Genomic DNA, 17318 nt, shown 5'->3' with positions numbered 1-17318 from the left:
TGTGTGTGTGTGTGTGCGTGCATGTTTGCATATGTGTATTTGTGTATATATCTAGAGAGAGCTTAAAGTTTCTCTTCTTTTGAAAAAGGTTTATAGACATTACCTTGCCTAATTAATTTTTTAAAGTATTTTTCTTTTTTTTATAATTTGGAGAGTAACACATAACTCTCCAACATAAAAATGCTTAAAATTATTTTGTTTATATTAGTAGTTTAATGAATATGTGTTTGGTACTAGAATGAAATTTATTGCAGCATACCAATTAGCATTTATCTACCAATCAGTAGTTAATGGGGTTGTAAATCTGATAGTTGTTGTTATTGTTTCACGTCTTGTTAAACCATTAATAAGGATTCATAAAACACAGTTGAAAGTTAAGCTTTTTTGTTGATAGAGGCTATTATTCTGAAAACAATAAAGGACTCATTCATTAAATTCTCTAAATAAGCAATATTTCAGAGACAAATTAGTAGATTATAATTATTAGGTAGAAGCAAGTAATCTTACTATTCAAGGAGACCAAATTCAGCCTTTCATGCGTTTTGGTAGCATACTAATTTTCATGGTTATACTTGATTATTAATTAGTTGTTTTTACTTTAGATGTCTACAAATATACTATTGTGTTTCCCAGAGGGGAGAGGAAAGGAAGGACACTGTTTTAAAACAAACGTTTATTCGGACCTGAATCAGGATATTTTTGAGTGTCACAGCAAAATCAAGCTCAAAGTAGAAATGAATTCTCTCACATAACAGGAAATCCAGAGAGAGGAGAGACTTCACAGATTCATGATTTGATGGCTCAGTGACATTACAGAACCTAGGGCCTTTGAATCAGTATTTTCCATCCTTGGTGCTGGCTTCATTCTCAGGTCCATACAAGAGATCACATCTAGAACATCTAGAAATGATACCTCTTTCACAGTGAGGCAGCTTTCCCTGGGAGCTTCCTAATACCAACCTTCACATCACGTTGGCCAGATTTGGGTTTATCTCTCTCTGAAGGTGTCACTGGAAACAGACAGGATTTCTAAGACTGGCTTATTTAGGTCCATCATCTAGGGTGAGATGGTGGTTGAGGAGTCACTATCTATATTCAGCATAGTCCATCCTTAACTTTTTGTGATATGAATAATATATATTGAATGTTTAATCTATGGAGAATCAATCCATTCACTTTGATATTTTAAAACTTTATTCCTTGAATCAATACAAAATAATGATGCCTGAACCATAATTTTGTGGTTTCCTATATAAACATAATGTAAAAATGGGAGTTTTTATCTCAAGACTCCAGAACTAGTAAAGGGATTCAGGTACTGAGGCAAAACCGTGACCAATGTACACTAGAGGGAGTTGTAGTTGACCTGAATGACATAGTAGTACATAAGAGGGATTTCTAGATTTCCTTTGATTTTATATAACACACTGATTTTGAAAAATTATCAATTTACACTGTCATGGCACAGTAAAAAGTGGCCTAAACTTACAAAATTAACATAATAAAGTTTTTATATGCCTGTCCAATTTACAGTGGTCACAATTTGGTGTTTTCTTTTGGATTTTTGCCCATTATATTGTGGTCAGGGTGATTGGAAGTCCTTAGATCTGTTTGAAGAATATCTTTCATTGAATTACATCTTGGTTTAATTCCTTAAGTTTTTATTGAAAAATTCTGTAAGAAACAGCCTTAAAAACCCATCTTTAAATGTTGCATAGATGTTATTGAAAACACTATACACTACAGTTTTGTAAAACTCAAGTGAAAACTTTCCTTTAGAATTAATTGCTTGAAAGTTTTTCTGCCTCTGAAGCAGCAGTGTGCTTTTCTTTTGTATTGAGAAACATGGGATAGGTATGTGGATCTATTTGTTTTGGGTTTTAGAAGTTTCCTAGCCAAATTTAAGGAGAAATCTTAAATATTGGAAAGAAAATTAAAGGTTGAGAAATATTTTATTTTTTTTTGTCTGAATCTTAGCTTTCTACTGATTTATATTCTCTGTGGTTCATTTACTTCTGAAAGTATTTTATTAGATTTGATAAAATTTCTACAGACTGACTCACAAGTTAGTATTAAAAGGCAAGAGGCAAATCAACAGACAGATAAACAGATAAATTTTGCATTAGGTAAATTATGTAGATAAGTTGATTATTCCTAGGGTGTTGTGTAAAAAAGTAGGAGTTACACAAATGTTTGCTCTTTGTTACCAGTGGCTCATTTGGCCAACACTTACAGTGATCTAGCCTGTGACTGTTTCTCTTTTAACTATAAATACAGCTACAGAATTTACCATTTTATTAAAATTAAACTTTAGTTGCTATGATACTTGAAAGTTAATTACTTCTATAATCGGAAACATAAAAACTCATATGAGGTAAAACCAAAATAAGAATTTCTATTGCTCTCTTTATAATGATTCATTCTCTAATAAACTCAGTCATGAATGGGGTTTTGCGAGTGACACCAGGGTGTGAAAGAACTTATGGGTTTATTCACTTTATAATTAGCACAAGGTAAACAAACACCTTAAACATCTAGATCCAATAGCTTCACTATAATCTTGACTAATTTTCCTCAACTGTATGTCAAATCAATCTCTCTCTCCATCTCTCTTATGGTGGATTATAATCCATCATAATCTATTTTGATATAATTATAATGAGGTGAAGCTTAAATAGTAACTATAATGTACTGATTAAAATCCACAACATAGATTTTAAAAATAGGTCTGATCCAACTAAATCTATAAGTCGTGGCTAGATAGTCTGACTAAATCATAACCACTTTTGATAAGAAAATGAAACAAATGATGTATAGCTTCAGTGAAATATCATAGACAACAAAGAATGGTATAAGTGATCCAACAAACATAAAGGCAAAGTTGAGTAAAATATATTAAAATACTTCAGTTATTATTACTTAAGAAAAAGCAAGAAATTAGTGGAAGATGAACAAAAAAAGAAAGCTTTAGTAAGATACCTAAAAGAGTTCTGGACACTATGTGGAATCATAATGGCACTACATTCTTCTAAACATAGAACTGAAGTCTTTATAAGCAGACCTGGCTTCAATTTGAGCATTTGCACTTAAAAGCTTTGGACCATTGTGGAGTTAGCTGAAGCTCCATGAGCCTCATATCTTACCTACAGCATGATGTTAGTTTTCATGCCTCCTCACAGCTGATGTAAAGATCAAATATTAAAGAGCATTTTGAACCATAAATTTATACCTCAGAGTTTTGTTCTTTAGAGGCTGATGATTAAGGAATAGAGTAGTATCTCAGGTTCCACAAGCAACATAAACAAAACATGATTGTTAATATCAAAACACAGAATATTTGTATTTTTCCTTGCTTTAGAAAACTTTTTCTGTTTTGGAAAAATTATATATGAAAATACTTACAGCTAGCCTCAAGAGTGATCTCTGAATATGCATATGCTGGTACTTGTAAAAGAACTAGGGCTCCTGGAATTTCTGCACCATTTAATATTTGTGGCTTGGAGAGACAGAGAGAAATATAAATCAGTAGCTTCTTTTATAAGTAGATGTAAAATAAAATATAGTATATGTGTATTTATTAGATATATATATTTTTTTACACACACAATGCATAAATTTTTTGAGATCACTCATTTCAAAATATAAGGAAAAAACTAAAGAGGAACAAGAACAAAGAGTAAGTTGGTACAATCTATGTATCATTAATAAGGAAAATAAAGACCTTTATAAGTATTTGATCTACTGAGGGAAGAAAAAGAAGAGTTTGGTTACTACTCTGGCATTGCCCTGATGACAGTGATGGCCCAAGACAAGAGAGTAATGAGTGAGGAAAAAGAAGGAGACAGAGAAAAAGAGAAGAAGAAGAAAAAGAAAGAAAGAGGAAGGGAGGGAGGTTTTGTGTACAGTTGAGTAAATTCAAACTATTATATGCAGATTGAATTTTCATCATTTTAATAGTGCAACACAATGTCTCCATATGTTTGGATTATTTTATACAGAATCCTCACCTGGACGATAATATAATATACAAAACTGGGATAATATAATGTGCAAAGGCAAGAGTATAATTTGTTCAGGTGTACAAATAAGTGAATAAACATCATATAAATATTTAGGTTAAGTAATTGGATAATTTGTCAAGAAAGATAAATTGCATAACATGTAATGAAATTAATAGTAAGGGAGAGTTTTTGTATTTGTAATAAGGAAAAATATTATTTCTGATTTTCCAAATAAAAACTACTAATATTTATATAGCACTTATTGTATGCCAAACATTATCCTAAGTGTTTTAGAATATTAATTAATTATCTCAACAATCATCTGAAGTAGTTCTAATATCATTCCTATTTTGCACATGAAGGAGATAAGACTCAGAGAGCTTAAATGTATTTCCTAAGGTCACACAGAGAATATATAAAAAAAGGCAGAGTTAGGTGACTTACCTAAAGGCAGGTTGGTTCTGGAGTTTTGTTCTTTAACACTATAAAGATACATTTCTTTCCTAAGGTATAAAAGATTAATAAAGAAACAAGAAGTATAAGGGCTGATGGACCGAAGAATGGAATTATTATTATGGTAGGGGTGAGCATATTCTTGTTTTGTGTTGTATTTTGGGAAAATGTTCCAAAAGTAGACTTGAATAATTGAATAACAAAGCAAGCTGATCAGCTACTGTGAGCTTATGGAGAGTAGGGAGCATGTTTTATTCTTGGTATCTCCATGTCCTAACACTTAGTATGGTGTACAGTAGGAGCTCAGTAATGGGTTACTGACTGAAGACAATTTTGGAAAGGCTGAATAAAACAAGATTTGGAAGCACCAAGAAACCTGATAAATAACTTTAAGGCTAAAGATATGTGTTAAAACTTCTGTGAAAATAAAACTCCCTTATTGGGAGTAATTATAAAGACAATAATTAGAGAAGATCACTTTGGGAAAAATGCAGAGTATTGTAGCACTGTTAAAAAGGAAAAATCAAGAAAGGGACTTGAGAGATGATCAATATCTGTTCAATGTCTAAAACCTACAGATGGGTGGATGACAAATAGAAGAAATTCTGACTAAGGAAAAAAAAAGTAAACCTAAACATAAACAATGTAATATGGAGAAAAACTAAATATGCTAACTAACAGGCAACAATAAATCAAGAAGTAGTTAAGCATGGCTACAGTAATTCTTTTTCAAATTTTTCCATTTGCAATGTGTTTCTTGTAGCATGAACACTGGCCTGGTTGTTTCTGAACTTGGGAGTTGTAGTCAGTCTCAGAAGCAGGCTGTCATAGTATGGCAGGTTTGTCTACTGGTTTTGTAATCGACAAGGTGTGTGACATTGGGCAAATCACTTTACCTCTCAGGGGCTTGGCTTCTTGATATCTAAATGGTTACGTTGTATTAGATGATCTGTTAGATGGCTTCTAGTTATGAGTTTTATTACAATGTCTTGGAATTAACAGATTCCCAACTGGACAGGCATACTCTAGATCATTACCATGTAAAGCATATACTAAAAAGAATATAATGAATATCTTTCTTGAGAAAGGGAAGATAGAGAGGGAAAAACAGTGCTTAAAAGAAGTGTATAATTCTGGGTTGCAAAATAGAAAAGGAACATTTTTGTTTTCTGCTACAAGTGATTTACTAAGCCATTAAGTAAGGCTGAGGAGATGCACATTCAATTTTATTTTATTTCTTAATTCAAAGAGGCTGCAGGCTTCCAGCAGCTGCTGCATTAGCATTTTGCAGGCACATGTATAAGCTTGAACCTCTTAAAATCCTGTTTTCTTAGTGCTAAATAGTCAGTGATCATGAAATCATGGTGTTACCACCAGCAAAAGAAAAAGTGTCATGTCAATTTACAACCTTTAGAAACGTATTTCTAAATTAAATGGAAAAAAATATGCTAATGCAATATTAAGGCTGCAACTTTAAAAATAGAAAAGTCAAGACCTACAGAAGTTATGGTTTTTATTATCATCATTAACATGACTGCATCACATACACGATATATATTTGTTTTTTTCCACGTAACTTGGAATCCAATGTATTGCATGTATCCAACTTAATTTAGCTTCATTAGAAGAATTTTAGCTTGCATTTCATGAATTTTGCACTTCATATTTGCATCCTTAACTTTATTTAAAAATTTATTTTATAGATACAATACACCACCAATGGTTAATATAATGCTAATAAATAAGCAACATAATATACTAGATCATATGTAACATTTACATAGAGAGTGGTGTCAAAATTTGTATGTGCACAAAGCTAAGTTTTTCTCTACTAAAAAAGTTTTAGTTATTTAATTTAGCTTTGGACTTTGCCTATATTCCTTTCTTAAATCCTTTCTGTCTTTAGCAGTCTCTCTTCTGATAAGTTAGCTCCTCCTCCTTCACTGGTTAGTCAGCCAATTACCCATTGTCATGTGGCCCATATTGCAGTTTTGTCTTAACCACCTTTCCCCATCAAAACTAACCTGCTCTATGTCCCTATTCCTTTTGATTTATTAGGGAATTAATTCCTCATTCTATTGGACTGGAAATAGGACGTACAAGTCACCTGAGATGCTTAACAAGAAGTTATCCAGACTCTACTTAAACCTATTAAAAATCAGGACCTTTGGAGATGGTTTCCAGTAATACACTTTTTTTTAAAAAAAGCTATTCATGTGGTTCCAAGGGATTTCTTTTTGCCTGTTGTTTCCAAGTTAGTTTTATCATTATTATTGTCATTACCATTATAGTATTAATGATAGATAATGAAGATATATTGCCTGTTTCCAATTACATTAGCATTTCTAGAATACTTTCAGGATTTTAATCCCAGAGAAGGAATAGTATGAGAATTTTATGCAGAATCAATGGAAATTTACTCCATAGTTACTTCAGAGACTAGGTTAGTGTTCATGTGGCCGACTCCTAATGAAATTCGTCAAATCGAGCAAATTCATTTTAAAGCCAGAACCATATCCATTATATAAGTTCATGGCAGCAAATACAAAAAGGTGTTTTGATGCAGATCTGTGCATCCTTCATATGCAGGAGGCAGGTATGGTGGGAAGCAGTGTGTCTGAAACTTGGGAGAAAAGTTCCAGTCTGCCACGGTGGCTAACTAATCATTGAAAATCACTAAGATTCAGTTTTCTTATGTACAAGAATAGGATAATTATACTAATATCTGAGTAAGTGCTAGGAAGATTGAAGGAGGGTACGCGAGAATGTTTGATACATCTAATGCAAGTTACAGTTGACTCTTGAGCAAGGTGGGTTTGAACTGTGCAGGTCCACTTATATGCAGATTTTTTTCAATAGTAAATACTACAGTTCTACATGATCTGAGGTTGAACCCGTGGATGCAGAACTGCAGATAGGGAGAAGCCACATATATGGAGGGCAGACTGTAAGTCATATGCAAATTTTTGACTGCACCTTGTTCAAGGGCTATCTGCATTTATAAAAATATCATTGTGAGTAGGGATACATTTAAACATAAAGAGTTGTAAATATAAGATTTCCTTTTTTGTTCAATGTTTGTTTAACTGAATGAGTCTTTCCCTCATCATCCAGAAATATTCATTGCACCTTCTGATAAAAACATTGTGTTTGATATTTTGTGTTCAGACATATGAGGAATAATGAAAAAAACACTGAACTTGAGTCAGAAAACCTTCATTTGAGATATTAACATCTCTGAGCCTCAGTTTCTGTATCTTTAAAAATTGTAATATTTTCCCAACTAACAAATTAATTGTGAGAATTAAGGTAGGTAAATTTTGTGAAGTCATCGGGTGGAGAAGGAAAATATTAATTAAATACTCACACCATTGAATCTATAGTTACAAAAAAGTAAGAGTTCTGAAGAAAAGAAATTGACTACTAGAAATCTGGCCTAATTGGGGGATTAGGAGGTGACACTTGAGCCAATATCTGAAAAATTGTATATCAGTGAGAATTTGTTTTAACTATGAGCAATGGAGATTCCCACAGTAACTTAAATGAGATTTCTTACGCAAATAAAATAACTCAGAAAGTAGCTAGTCCAGGGCTTGTTCGGTAGTGCTAAGATTTTCTGTGGCCTCTAATATCCTCAAGTTGAGGCTCTCATCCACACGGTCCAAAATGGTAGGTATAACCAAGCTATCACGATTACATCCAGTGAGTAATGGGGAAAAAAAAGGAAAAGAAGACATATTCTCTTGATTTAAGTAGACTTCCCTAGATGTTCCACAATATTTTATATCAGATTTCATTGGTCAGATTTTATTGCCACAAGAAAGGCTGGTAAATGTCGAATTCATGGCTGAGAATTGTGACAGGGTAGGGTTACAAAGTAAGGTTCTGTTCTTTGGGGGAAGTGGAAACTAATACGTAGTGGTCACTAGCATTCTCTGCCATCCTTGTCAAAAAATGCCAGGTTTGCTTTCTGAACAAATGGTGAAAAGTGAGATTGAGATCAGGCTCATAAGAACATATTGTGAAGGATATTTTTGGACCATATTAAGAAAACAGTGGAAATCAGAGAAAGAAAATAGTCAAATTCCTCAATGGTTGCTATTTGGAGAAAATATTTTATGCATCTATTAGCATATGAATGTTATTAGGCTATGATGACAGTCCAGGCAAGAGGTGCTGGTAGCTCAAAGGAAGATTGTAGCAATAGATTTTTTTTAAGGATGAATTAAGGGCTATTTATGAGGTTATATCTATAGGACTTACTATATTGAGCATAAGGAAATAGGAAGTGCCAAGGATGGCTCCTAAAATGCTCTACCTCTCTTTAATTCTTTTAAATAATATGTTATGTCACTCCTGAGATAGAGAATGCCATACAGTCATGTGTTTTTGAACTTAGACTCTGTGTAATATTCTTGATTTCAAAATTTGGGGTATTTCATCTCTTCCTAACCCTTTAGATTAATTTGTTAGCTGGTCAGATTGCCTGGATTACAGATACTCTTTACATTCTGAACATTCTTCATCAAATCACCTTGACAACACACAGAACAACCTAAAGTCCATCTTTCCTCATATTAACACCAATACAGAAGTCTAGAACCAAGCTCTACTAATTAAAAAAAACAGTTTGTATTTAAAGCACTGAATAATAGCTAAGTCAATACAGAAATGTAAGGCATTACTGTGAAAATAGTTTGTTATTCAAAGATTTTCCATTTTGGTTATTAAATTATCAATTTATGCAATATATAGTAAAATATATACTCAATTTATTTTATTATTAATCCAGGCATTACAGCATTTTCTCCCTGCCCTATTAATTGTTTATATACCATTATTTTATGTCTGGAGCTTGTTTGAAAAATAATATTTCTATCCCTAAATGAGTATATAAGTGTTAGATCTAATGTATTTAAAATCTTAGGGCTTAAGATTGATTGAATGTTCATGGTCTTGCAGCACACTTCCCTTAAAGGGCACCCAATATATGTATAATATGTACACTTTAGTGGGAAGATGGAAAGTAGAGATCTGTGAAGAAAACAGTAGAGGCACGCAAAAGGGAGAGATCAGATGTTTGTAATTCAAACCACAATAGGAAAAATTGGGGCCAGTTCTAGCCAGCTTTAGAATTCATTGGAGGGAAAGGGGCAGGAGTTAGTTTTGGAAGTGCTAAAGAATAGAGTGATTAAGAACAGAGTCCTATTTAGGGAAATTCACTGGAGAAGAGGCAGGAAACTGTGTGGGACCAAACCCTGGGTAAAGGGTCTGGATAATGCAGCAGGAGTTCAGGCCACAAGTCATGAGGAAGATTGAATAAAAATTGTCTTTCTCCTTTCTGCTAGAGAACTTGGCATCCCAAAAGATCTCTCCACATAGGTGGACTTGGCAATCTACTTTCAGATAAAATACAGAATTTCCAGAGGGGTGAGATGTAGTTTTGGCATAGATTATTTAAGGACTCTTTCTCAGCAGTACTAAATTTGTCAGGGCAAATGGAACCTTGCAGAACTGGAGCTACTATATAGTTCCAGAATCATAAACTTGGGGTGTGAATGAACATGACAACTATATCACATACACTATTAGTAGAAATTATTTCAAGCCTTAACATTTTAGTTTGTTTGATTTCAGTGTAGTTTACCACTACTCCATACACTATTATTTCAAGTCCATCACTCTAGCAATTAGTTCTTCTTTTCTCTGAAGAACAATGTTTGCCTCACTACCAGGTGGTTTCCATGATCTTGTGAGGTTCCCAGTGATTTTTATTTGCTAAACCCAATTGTCAGTTGTAGTCCTTACGTTCTTCAAATAACTCAATTTTGTTTCTTTTTATGGCTGAGTAATATTTCATTGTATATATGTGCCACATCATCTTTATCCATTCATCTGTCGATGGACACTTAGGTTGCTTCCATGTCCTGGCTATTGTAAATAGAGCTGCAATGAACATTATGGTACATGACTCTTTTTGAATTATGGTTTTCTCAGGGTATATGCCCAGTAGTGGGATTGCTGGGTCATATGGTTATGTAAATTTGTATATTCCGTTTGCTTCACTGCTTAGATGTGAAGGCATCTGTAATGGGCACTTCAACATTAACATGTCCAAAATCAAACTCATGGTTTTTTTGCGAGGTTTGCATGTCCTACTGGCTTGCCCATCTCTGTAACACCACCTCCACATTTCCTGTTGTGAGTCCTGCAGGCCAAAATCTTTGGAGTCATTATTGACTCTTCTTTTTCTTATACCCCATTTTCAATATGTCAGCAAAGAGTTATGGCAGTATACTGAAAAGTGTTATAATCTAATCATTTCCCACTACCTTCACTACTACAACTTTTGACTAGGTGCCATTATTTCTCAGCATTTTTGCAATAAAATTCTAGTTTGTCCTGAGCTTCATTGGCATACCTGATACTACTTAAGAATTTTCATCACAGTAATCCCAAACCAGATTCCATCATTCCTGTGCTTAAACTCATCAGTTGTTTCCTACCTTTCTCAGAATACAATCTCTCATAATAGTTTACAGAGCTTGACGTGATCTTGGTTATGTGTCCACTGTGACCGACAACATCTTTTACTTCTCTTCTACTATCTAGGTGTTTTTTGTTTTGTTTTTTTTTTTAACTAACAATGATCTTCCTGCTGTAAATCAGTCCAGGGACAGGCCAAGGATTGAGCCCAGTTCCAATCTTAGGACATTTGCACCATGCAGTACTACTATCTGGAACATCATACCATGAATGCTATATGGAAGCTTACTCCTTCACCTGTTTTCAAGCTCTTCCCAGTAACACCTTATCTGTGAGAGCTGAAGACCTTATTAAAAATAATGTCTTCACGTCCCTTCCCTGCTTAATTTCCCTTAGCACTTTTCACCATCTGACTCCCTAAACATGCTATTTATTTGTTTATATTCTGTCTCTACCCACTACTCCACTATATAAGGGAAATATAGTGTCAGCAGATAGAATAGTGCCTAGCACATGGTAGACACCCAATAAATATTTGTTGAATGAATGAATCAAATAATTAATTAAAATATAGTAGTATTTTACCACATCACCTTTATGTGCTTCTCTTCAAGTAAAGTCATTTTTCTCACACAAAAGCTTAACATTAAGCATGTACGTAAGTCTGTCAGAGAATTTGGAACAGAGTGTGTGGTATCTATCAGTCCAGTGGATCAGACTGAAGAGGTGGGCTGGTAAGTGGGTGGTTACATGTACAGGGCATGCAGCCTAACCAGAGAGAAGGGGGAAAAATATGTGTATGAGTAGTGAAGAAACTGTCCTCAGTGACTAGGTTGTTAATGTAGATAGAGCCAGGAGGCTTAAGGCCTATTCCTCATGCAACCCCCACCAAGAAGTACAGAATGCTACACGAGTAAAGAAACTGAATTCAGAAAAGTGATGCAATACGTGTAATGTACTTAGAACAAAAAGATAAAGATATTAAAATATTAAAATTCTATGAATTGTTCAGGAACTTAGATCAACATTAAAAGCAGTACCAATAGGTAATGTCAACCCTTTAGAGAACTTGATGGAAACAGGCCAAGCTCTTAAATTGGAATGACTGATCAGGGGCAAAAATCAGAGAGAATTTTTAAGCCTCAGTGATGTTGTGATGTATTAAATGCTGTTTATCTTGTAACCGTATATGAAGTGAGCAGGAGAGAAAGTAGCAGATGACAGAGACAAACTCGGCAACTAAGATGTTGAATAGACTCAGCCAGCAACTTAAAAAAGCTAGCAAATCTAGAGACAGGAAAAGTGAATAACAGTAATCCAAATTGCACTTATACCTAGAAATAATTGTATTGGTACATTTTCTGAAAAAAATGTATGTAGGTTAATTTTAGAGTACATTTTGGTCATTCTTAATAATGTCTTTGCTACTGTCAGATAATTTAAAATATATTAAAAATATATAGTGTGTATCATGGAGCAAATAGTATCTTCTTGTAGCTAATTTTATTTGTCTATAAAATGAATGGCCCTTAATAGTCAATCCTTTCAGTTGTAATAGTATATGATTTTTTAATTTAGATAAAAAAATCTCAGACGTTTGAAATATGTACTTTGGTATAAGAAACAATCCATTTCACGTATATGTATTTAATGCAAAAAATGTACCACATATTGAAACTAAAGTTATAAAATGAAGTGATATGTGACATTAGTTATATGGAGATATATATATATATATAAAATATACAAACATATATATGTATTTTTGTGTGTATATATATATAAACAAAAGTATACATACATTATGCATATTAAGTTATTTACCTTCTTATACATGCACATGCATGTTTACCTTCATATAACAAACATTAATTACATTAATTACACCACATAAAATCAAATATAGCTTTACCTATTTTCTATAGATATTTCTAAAAAGTTGATGTAATTTTACAATTACATTTACACCACTCCTACAACTCAGGATCTAATATAATCCATATGCCTAAAGCTGTAATCAAAGGACAATACAAAATTTACTTTGTTATTTCTTCATTTCATTTAAAGAGTCACATCACAATAATTCCAGTAACTCCCACATTTACCTCAGGTTGAGTGCTGCTCACACTGGGTTTTATCCTCATGTTGCCACATTCCCCTTGAGACACAAATGCAATAGACATTTTCTACAGTAACACAAATGCAATTTGGAGGTGGTGGTGGTTTGTGTGCATGTGTCCATATGTATGTGTGTCCTTTAGTGTTGAGGTGTGAAATTAGATAGCACTCAAATCCTTAAAACATTAAAAAGTTGACCATTGATCTTATTCAGTTATAAACATTAAGTTTGGTTACTATATTCAAAAGCTTATAATTTCTCTGTAATAGCTCCTTGAACTTTATCTTTCACTAAAGGTGAAAAGTAGTACCTTTTACCCCTTACCTTTAAGTAGTAATAAACACTTTTTTTTTAACTTCTTTATTGTAGTATAATTGCTTTACAATGGCGTGTTAGTTTCTGCTTTATCACAAAGTGAATCAGCTATACAGATACATATATCCCCATATCCCCTCTCTCTTATGTCTGCCTCCCACCCTCCCTATCCCACCCTTCTAGGTGGTCACAAAGCACTGAGCTGACCTCCCTGTGCTATGAGGCTGCTTCCCATTAGCTATCTATTTCACATTTGGTAGTGTATATATGTTTATTAGTTAACATAAAACCATTAGACATTCTCGGGCACTTTTCAGAGCTCATGAATAATAAGAATACATCCCCCACCCCTTATTCATTTTCTGCTTTTCGGTTAGCATCATCTAGGCTTTAGCAAGGGCTGCAACTTCTGGTTGCTCAAGAGGTTAGTGAGAGCTGGAGAAAGAACTTAAAACTTGGCAGCTGGTGGAATAACTAAGCTCATGAAACCTTTCCTTCCCATGCATCCTTTTTGTTCATTTGGAATTTTTGTTTCAAAACAAAAGCAAACAACAAAATAAGAGGGGAGAAGGTAGTTTTTCAGGAGGGGGTGGCATATGCGTGATTAGAAGCAAAAAGAAAGGAGGAGGAGATGGTGAAGGGGCAAGAAGCAGAAAAGGCCGAGAGAGAGCAGCTGGGGGCGGGGGGCCGGGAGCCCAGGGAGGTTTGGCAAAGGGAATCACTATTTTTAAATGTTCTGAGACCACTTTAAAAGTAAAATCCCTCTTCTAAAGAAGCCCCTACCCACAGTTGTTTTCATCCTCCCACTCTGGAAAGAGTAATGTTATCTTCAATTGTGTAGAAACATTAAAGAAAAAAAAAATTGAAAGCCCCAGTAATAAACGCTTTTGATTAGTTAGGTACATATCCTTTGGAGTGTGGGTGCACTGCTTTTATTCCACATTAATTTTTCAGTACTTTAATAATATTATTTTGAAAATGAGCATATGATATGACAAAGTATATGTAGAGTGGCAAATTCAAGTTAATGCCGCTTTCATTATTTTGTCACAAAGCTACTTGATAATGAAGTGGAATGAAGCACCATTGAATTCTCTACCTCGCAGTTATGCTCTACAGGAACCCTTTGTTCATTAAAATAATAGTACCCAGTAAAGATTCCTTTGGGGATTCCCTGGCAAAGTGGCTTCATACACAGGCATTTTTTCAATAACAATTCACTAATAAATTATGGATAAAAAATACAGCTACTAAAAAAAAAAAAATGCAGCTACTCAAACCAAATAACATCTTACAGGAACACAGCATTGCTGTGACAGGGTGAGTCCTGTATCAAGGCATTCTCGGTTTTTGTGTTGCATTGTGCCTCAGTCCCTTCCATGCTCTGGATGTCATCCAAGAGTTTGGGGTCCTGGAACAGGGGGAATGAGAAATCAAAGACATAGTGTTTGCCCTCTCATAGGTTTCAATATTTAAAGTAGGTAGGCTTCTTTATTTAATCATCAACTCAAGTATTTGCCAATAAAGGTGCCACAGCTTGCCTCAGTAATAGTAACCTATTACAACCAAGAGTGGTGACATGTATTCTAAAATGTAATATCTGTGATTAAGTTTTACTGTGTAATTAAAAATTTACCATAGCATACGAAGTACACTATTCATGCGGTCAAAAAAAGATATCTAAGATGGTAGCAAAAACTATTAACTTCAACTAACCAATAACAGTTTACCCCTAGATTTGGGATCAAGTCTTTCTTATTTATACATATATGAAATTATCTATAACAGGACCTGTCAAGTAGAAGACACTCAGTGTTGTGTTGAGTTCATGACTCCTACCTAACCAGTATCCTTTTGCAATTGGGGTTATTATAATATTAAGATTAGTTACTATATTCAGAACATTATAATTTCTCTGTAATATCTACCTCAACCTAATCTTTCACTAAAGGTGTTCTTACATACCTAGAAGCAACATAGATTTTCCATCAACATCTCTCATCTTCTGATTGTGTCAGTGGTGAAATTCCCTCTCACATTTTCTATTAAAGATAAATTTGCAAAAGAATACTTGAAATTTAATTCAGAAGTAGCAAGGACTCCAAATAATTCCATGAAAACTGTTTCAGAAACCAGACAGAAGTTGTTCCTCTAAGTGACATTCCACTGAAATGCTTTGCACCAAGATTATAATAAGTATCCTTGTTGATCATCCTAATAATTTTTTAAGTCAGTATGTTACTCAAACTCCTGGTACATCCATAACCATTAGTCATATGCTCCTGTATCCTAAAAAAGTATCTTCTGTCTTATTTTTCATGGTATTAGTTTTCCTGGTCTTCTTCTTACATCTGAATATTTCATTCTCTCTTCCTTGCTAAGATATCTTCTCTTAATTACCCTAAAGTGTTGTTCTCTGAAGTTCCTTCCTCAGGTCTTTTCTTTTCCTATGATATACCATTGGCTTAGGTAATCCCATTCCTCTTTTATTTCAACTGCCACTAATATGTGGATAGCTCTGAAACTGGCTATTCCAACCCAAATACATGCATTCCAAATCCATATAGTTAATTTTTTTACTGGATATTTATTTTTTGGTTTTACGTGAAATCCCTTGTCTAAAATTGAACTCAAGATCTTCACCTTAAAATTTATTTCTCTTTTTAAATAGCTTAACCACTCACTCTGCTGTCCAGGTCAGTCCAGAAATGTTATTCTCTTCCTTACTCACATGCTTAATAGATGAAGACTTACCAATTTTACTTAATATTCTTGAATCTGTCCACTTATTTTTATACTCATTTTCATTGCCTTCATTCAGGTCTTCATATGACTTGCTTGGCTTAGTATAATACTCTGTTTTCCTAATATCCATTGTTTTGAACTTCTAATTTATTCTCCCTTTTAGTGTAGTGAAGTTTCTATAAGGTAAAACTGTTATTTGTCACTCCTTGCCTAGAATTCAAGGTAAAATTCAAAGTATTCATTTTAGAACCAGGATGTATTCTTCTTTGGTTTGCCTATTCTCTTGATATCCTGTCCACATACCTTTTGTACATTACACTATGGCTATACTTAACTACTGCAGTGCTTGAATATGAATGTTTTCTTATAACTCCATGAATTCATACTTGATACTCCTTCCACTTGGAATAACTCCTGCTTCCACCATTTAATCTGGCAAACTCCTAATTCTTTTTGAAAATGAACTTCTTGAAAATGAACGCCAATCCTGCTGGCCCTCTTCATCCGAGCAGCCATATCCTTCATACCCATATAGAGCCTATCTCTCTTATTACACCACTTTATGTAATAGCTTTTTAAAATATATTTTTCTTCTAGCTCATTATCTGGCACTTAAAATATTCATATTTAATAATAAATGTTATGAAATCTTGCTTAAGAAGAGTTATTTATGCTACGTAATTTCACTATTATATAGAACTACAAAGATGATTTTTAAAAATAGTACACTGCCAAAGAGCTTGAAGTGTTGCTTTACTTAGAAACAACATAGGATTGTTATTGTGAGATGATAGAGAACAAGGTAGTCATTTTGAGAAAAAAAAATCCAGCTCTACTAGAAGTCTAAAAGAAATATCTAAAAATAGAAGTGGCTAGAAGAAATGATATTTAACACTCTAGATAAAAAATGATGTTTTTAGGAAACACACAGATAAAAAGACTAGTCATTGGTTTTTTAATTCTCTTGACAGTGTGTAGTGTTTACATAAACCCAAATTCAGTTTAAATAAATCAATCCCAGGTGATAAAGAAACTTTCTGAAAGTAAGTTAGGAAGAAATTAGATGTCTGAGTATGTATCTAAGGAGATACATAAGCAGAGAAAAAAAAAATGTAAACAGAGAAACCAAGTTGCTCCAATCTTGTCTTTGTGAGAACACAACAAAAAACAATCAAAAAAGAAAAAAATTAAGAAAGAAA

At 33.6% G+C, this 17318-nt stretch overlaps 1 protein-coding gene across 1 annotated transcript in view; it reads left to right on the top strand.

Annotated features, from left to right (window-relative positions):
- CNTN5 (contactin 5) overlaps positions 1-17318 on the top strand; it is a 1454884-nt gene that overhangs the window by 129629 nt on the left and 1307937 nt on the right. The gene's annotated exons all lie outside the window — the stretch shown is intronic.

Source organism: Physeter macrocephalus, chromosome 16, assembly GCF_002837175.3.
Source record: "Physeter macrocephalus isolate SW-GA chromosome 16, ASM283717v5, whole genome shotgun sequence".
Lineage (NCBI taxonomy): Eukaryota > Metazoa > Chordata > Mammalia > Artiodactyla > Physeteridae > Physeter > Physeter macrocephalus.
This window is presented reverse-complemented; position numbering and strand designations above follow the sequence as displayed.